The following is a 6,682-nucleotide window of genomic DNA, read 5'->3' on the forward strand; positions in this document are numbered from 1 at the left end:
AAAAAAAAAAAAAAAAAAAAAAAAAAAAAAAAAAAAAAAAAAAAAAAAAAAAAAAAAAAAAAAAAAAAAAAAAAAAAAAAAAAAAAAAAAATAAAGAAAATAAAAAAGTAAAGCAAAATAAAAATACAAAAAATAAGTTAAAATAAAAAAGTTTTATAGAAAGCTCTATTAACTTAACCTTTAGTAAAAAAAATAAAAATAATAATAAGTTTAAAATAATAAAAAAGCTTATAAAAGAAGATTAGTAGTACTTTTAAGCTTTATTAAATATAAAATAAGTGCATAGTAGAATATAGTTAATAACTATTTATAATACTAATATATTATTTAAAGTTTAAGATACTTTAAAAGCGCAAGCTAAAATAGTAATAAAATACTATACTATTAAAGAATAAAAAGAAGTAGCTAAATTTTTTAGTATTTATATTAAAAATTTTTAGAAAAGTAAATTAATTACTTTGCTATTAGTCTAAGGCCTTTATATCCTGTTTATACTATACTAACTAAGCAAAGCCTATATTCTATATAAAAAAAAATAATTAATAAATAATAGTAGTATATTTGCGAATATAATAAGTATAAAAAAAATAAAAACTGCACTACTTATACTACTAATAAAACATATTTACTTGCTAAATTAGTTAAAAGTAATAAAAGCCTAAGCAGCTAAAAATACAAGTTAATACTAAATTATAGAAAAAAGTAGTATACTATGCCTATTAGCTAAAAAAAAAACTTTTTAATATATATATAAAAAATTACTATTAATGCTAAAAAAGCTGCGCGTATATTTAATACTAATTAGTAAATAAAACTGCGCAATAAACGCATAAAAGAAAAAAATTATAAAAATAAATTTTTTTTATTTTAAATAGTACTATTTAGTAAACTTGCTTATGCTCTACTTTTATTTTATAAATAATAAACTACTAAATAGTATAAAGCTACTAATAAAAAATAAAAAAGTAAAAATAAAAATTAATTTGCGCATTAACGCATATATTATAAACTATAATAAAAATATTACCCCCTGTAAATATACTATTAGCTATAAAAAAAAGTTTAAAATAGTACTATAGATAATTAGAAATAATAATATGCTAGTAATTTATAAAAATATAATAAAAAACTATTTTATTCTATTTGTAAGATAGTTTATTATTATATATAACTTTACTACACTTTTAAACTATATTTTAAAAAAGTATAATAAAATAACTATTAAGCTTTACTACTTTATAACTAGGAAGAATGCTAAAGTACTTAAATTTATAATACTTTATATTTTTAGTTATATTATAATTTAGGGGCATATTATTTTTAATAAATTTTATAATTGTAAATTTATAAATATAATTATAGGTAACTTATATAGAAAGCTTTAAGAGTATAATTATAAATACTAATAAAAAGCTTAAGCTCTATTTAGTACTTTAATAAAAAAAAGCCTGTATAAAATTTTAATTTTTATTTTTTTAGCTTTTATTAGACTAAAAAATAAAAATAAAATAACTAACTAGCACAATTTAATTACTAAGCTAAACTTTAATAGTGTTATTAAGTATAAGTTTGTAAATAAAGTATATAAAAATATTATAATTATTATTTTAGCCTAAAGCTAATATAAGAAAATAATAGAAGGCCTAGCTGCAGTAAAAAATTAGGCTAATATAATTTTAAAAATTAAAAATAATATTAAAAATATTATAAATTTTAAAGAATACAACTTGCTTATAAATGCTAAAGTAAAAATTTCTATTAAGTTTATACTCTGCTAAATGCTTATTATACAGAACTTTTAAAGCAAAAATATATTAAAAATTAAAAAAAAATTTTTAATTTATTTCTGCTTTTATAGCTAACTAAACTTAGTTGCAATTATATATACTATTACTAAATAGTGCAGGGTAGTACTGTGCAAAGACAAGATAACTCTAAAAAAAGTTTATATAATAATTATTTTTAATTATGCTAAAATGCAAGTAATTGCAATATATTTAGTACTAGTTAAATTAAAATATAAAAAATATAAAAGTAAAGGCAGTAAAAAAACTAAGTAATTTATATTAGCGCATTTTTAGCTATTCTTTATAATGCTAGACTAGAGGCTCTTTTTTTACTATTTTAAAAACTTAGTTAAAATAAGTATAAAGTACTAATAAGTTAAAACTAAATATAAAATAGTTAGCTGCTAAATAATGCTAAACTATAACTAAAATTAGGCTATTAAAGATAAAGCTAAAAATACTAAAAAGCTAATACTTCTAAAAATAGTTTAGGCAAAAATACTAATAAAATTATATAAGCTTTTAGTACAGCTTATTACGTAACTAAAGTTTTAGAAAAAGTATAGTAATAATAAAATTTTTTTAATAAAAAAAAAAATAAAGAAGTTAAAACTAAATAAAGCGCTTCTAAAATAAAAAAACTTAAATAAATTATTTATTTTAGTAGCATTTATAGCCTTTATAGAGGCTATTATACTAATAAAAGTAAATATAATTATAATTATAAAGCTATAAAATAAGCAGAATACTTAAAACTAGTTTATATTTAAAATATATTGCCTAGGCTAGCTTGCCTTAATATGTATTAATTATATTTTATATATACTAAAAAGTAAGCTAAAAATTAGTATACTAAGTAAATAGTTTATTAAAATAGCTTTAAAAAATAATTTATAAAGTAAAAAAATAATAAATAGTATATATATTAAGTAAAATACAATAGAAGACATAGTTATAAAGCTTAAAAGTCTATAAAAAAGTTTAATTCTATAATATTAATAAAAATAAATAGTAGAAAATAGTAAAAAATAGTAGAAAATAGTGCAAGACTATATATATAAATTAAATTACCTAGCATACTAATTTTAATTTTAACTTAACTTTTATTAAAAATATATTTTATATTTAATTTTTATAAACTATATTACTAGCCTGCACCCTATTACTAAAATGCTAACTATTTAATAAGTACTATTAATCTAGTTTTTATAAAAATATAAAATAACAACTTTATAAGCAGCAGGGTGTATATATATAAAAAGTTTATACTAATAGCAATACTAGTAACTTGCGCAATACTAGCAATTTGCTTAAATTAATAATTACTTAACTACTAATAAGCATATATAATTATATATAACTATCTACTACTGTGCAACCTAGCTAGGTTAATTTTTTAGAATTTAAATACAAATTAAATACAATTGAATTTTCCTAACAAAAGCTAAAATATTTTTTTATTTAAGGCAGCGCTAATAGCTTTAAAATATTTTTAATAGTATGCTATAGCATACTTAAAAAAGTATATAGTAAAGCTAAATTTTTTATATAGCTAATTAATAAATGCAATATAAACTTTGTTTATATTACTAAAGTTAAACTTATTTTATATAAAATTATTTAATTTAAACTCTTTCTATGCGATATATAGCTTAAACTTAGATATTAAATTCTGGCCTAGTATAGTAATACGGAATATTTTTAAGTAGAGTATAAATTTAGTAGTAGTTTAAACAACTAGTAAAGTAAGTATAAAGTATAGATATAATTTTGCAGGTAGAAAAAGCAGCTAGCAATTTTAAATAAAAATATTTGCGTTTAGGCTATTTCTAGAAATATTTTCTATTTACTAAGTAGTTTTGTATTTAGCTATAGTATTAAAGTAGTTATTATTTACTTATTTAAATTAGACATAAACATAATAATAATAATAAAAAAAAAAGGCTTAAAAAAGTTTTTGTCTACTTTTAAAGTATACGCATACTTATTTTTTAAATATAAGCTATAGCTTTAAAAGTTTTGCTTAACCTAATTTAATTAGCTAGTATTTTATTAATAAAGGCATTAGAAGTTAGTCTTTGCTTAAGTTAAATTTTAGAATTTTTTATTAATATTATTGTTTATTTTAAAAGTATACCTAATATAGGAATTACTTAATTTATTTTTTATATTAGCAATTGCTTATAGAAATAATTTAACTATGCTATACAAATTACTTGCTACTACTAAAGTGCCTTTATTATATTTAGCAATAGCTTTAAGTTTTAATTAAAAATTTTATATTTAATTATAGCTTTTTTAAAATTAGTAGGAGAAAAAATTTCTGCATTTAGCTTTATATTCTACTTCTAAGTACTTGCTATTTAAGCTTTTATAATAAGTTTTAAGTTTAATAAGAGTTTTTATTTAAAAGTAAATTTATATTAGTTTATAAATTTAGCTTTAGCTTTTAATTTATAAACTGTATTAAATGCCTAAACTTTTTTTATTTTAATTAATTATAGCACAGCATTTTTAGTTAGTGTGTAAGTGTCTAGGGTAATATTTACTAGTAAAAATAGTTTTATTTAAGCAGATTTAATATGCTTAATAAGTTGCTTTTTAATTATATAAATTTTTTTTTAATTAACTAAGTAGAAATTTTTTATTATTACATTTGCACAGTAGTAAAGAATATTAAGTATAATAAAATAAGTATGCTTTACTTTAGGGCGTTTATTAAAAAACTAAAATAGTTTTAATATAATATAGTTAGTTTTAGCAGCACGTATATCTGCGCTTTTAATTATACTTTTTTTTAATTTTTAATTTTAGTTAGCAATATATTTATAAACAAGCTTGCTTTTAGGCATATTAAAAATAGTATTAATAATTATTTTATTTATAGCCTAGTTATTTTTAATATTGCGCTATTTATATATATAAAGATATTTTTAAGTTTATTTGCGTTAGCTAAATATAAGAAATTACTAAAAAAAAATTTTAAATACTTTTTTACTAGTTATAGTTGCAAGTGCGTTTTTAAATTTTTTTTTTAAGTTTTTAAATTCTAGTATGCCTCCTGCAATTTATAGAGCTTTTTTAGTATTTAAAACTTTTTATTTATAAGCTAAAATTTTATTAATAGTTTTTTACTTAATCTAATTTTTATTTTTAGCACTAATTTAGTAGGCAATTACTTAAAAAAATAACTACAACTTTAGTTTTTTTTTATAGCCTACACGCTTAAGAATTAAACTATTGCTATTATATAGTAGAATTTTTAGTTAAGCAAAGAACTAACACTAAATTTTAATATTATTATATTTTTTTACTATATTATTAGTAGCAATAAAGTAGGTTGTGTACTTTAATTTAAATAACAAGCAGACTTTATATGCTAATATATTTTTTTTTGTATTTAAATGCACCTTAAGCAATATAGTAATAAAATTCTAAATTTTTTTATTTATAATATATAAACGCATGTAATTATTAAATCTAGTTTTTAAAATTTTAATTGTAATTGCTTTGTAGTTAGTTAAAAGTAAAAATATTTAGCAATTATTAAATATAGTATATTTACTATTTGCTACAAAGGCAGTTCTAAAATTTTAATTACTATTATTATTTAATTTACGCATAAATGCTGCATTTTTATTAACTACTTTTATTGCATTTTAATTATTATTATTTAAATTATTATTAAATGTAGGATATTGCTTGCGTTTTAAAGTAGAAGTAATAATTATTTATATTATTAATAAAGCCCTAGCAGTTTTTAAATAAAATAATATAAATTATTGTGCCTTATTTTTGCTTAGCAAAGGCATATTTATTCTAAATTTTAGTAATAGAGCTAAATTTTTGTCTGCTATAATAAAAGTAAATAAAAAGCTTTTTTAAGAAAGTTTCCTAAAAAAGTCTAATAGCTAGAAAATGTAAGCTATTAAAATTATATATACTAAGTTTTAGCTCTATTAATTTATTTTTTTATTTATTTAGAAAGTTAATAAAAAGTTTTTTTAGTTTTAATAGTAGAATAATTTATAAAGCAGGGTAATTTAACTTGCAACTGCAATTGCTAACTATAATTATTAGTAATTTTTACTACTATAATAATTAAATTTATAAATTTACCTAGGCTAAAAATTTGTATATAAAAGTAAAAAGCGCTTATAATAAAATTAGTAGCAGTTTAGTAGTAGTAGTAGTAGTAATAGTAGTAGTTAAAGTAAGTATTAATTATTTAAAAGCAGCTAAAAGCTATAACTACTTTTTAAGCTAATTTTAAGCACGCTAGTAGCTTAAGCTAGTTTTTTAATTAAAGAAACTTTTTAAAAGCTTTTTAAAATTATAGTAATAAATAATATTTTAAAAGTTAAATGCTTATTAGTATAAGTATTTATAACTTTATTTTTATTTTAAAATATAAAATAGTTTTAATTTATATATAGAATTTAAATTTATAAATAGGTATAAGGATAGGCATATAAGTATAAGTACTTTGCAGAATATATAATAAAATTCTATAGTACTTTTAATTATATATAAAAGGCTAGTAAATTTTTTTAAATTATAGTATAGATGCCTTGCGCAGTGCTTAGTAAATTTAGTATATATTTAACTATTTATAAAAAGGGGATTAATAAATTTTTTTAAATTTTTTTTTATTTGCTTACGCGCAGTTTTTAGTATATATAGTATATATTTAATTATTTATAAAAATTTGCAATATAAGTTTTTATTTTATATACTATTGCATGTACAGTAAACTAAAATGCTATTTATTATATATATAGTAAACTAAAATGCTGCCTATTACGCGTATAATAAACTAAAATACTACTTATTACGCGCGCAGTAAACTAAAATACTACTTATTATATATATAATAAACTAAAATACTATTTATT

The sequence above is a fragment of the Cucurbitaria berberidis genome (genome assembly GCF_010015615.1).
Source record: "Cucurbitaria berberidis CBS 394.84 unplaced genomic scaffold K460scaffold_7, whole genome shotgun sequence".
In the NCBI taxonomy this organism is placed as follows: Eukaryota; Fungi; Ascomycota; class Dothideomycetes; order Pleosporales; family Cucurbitariaceae; genus Cucurbitaria; species Cucurbitaria berberidis.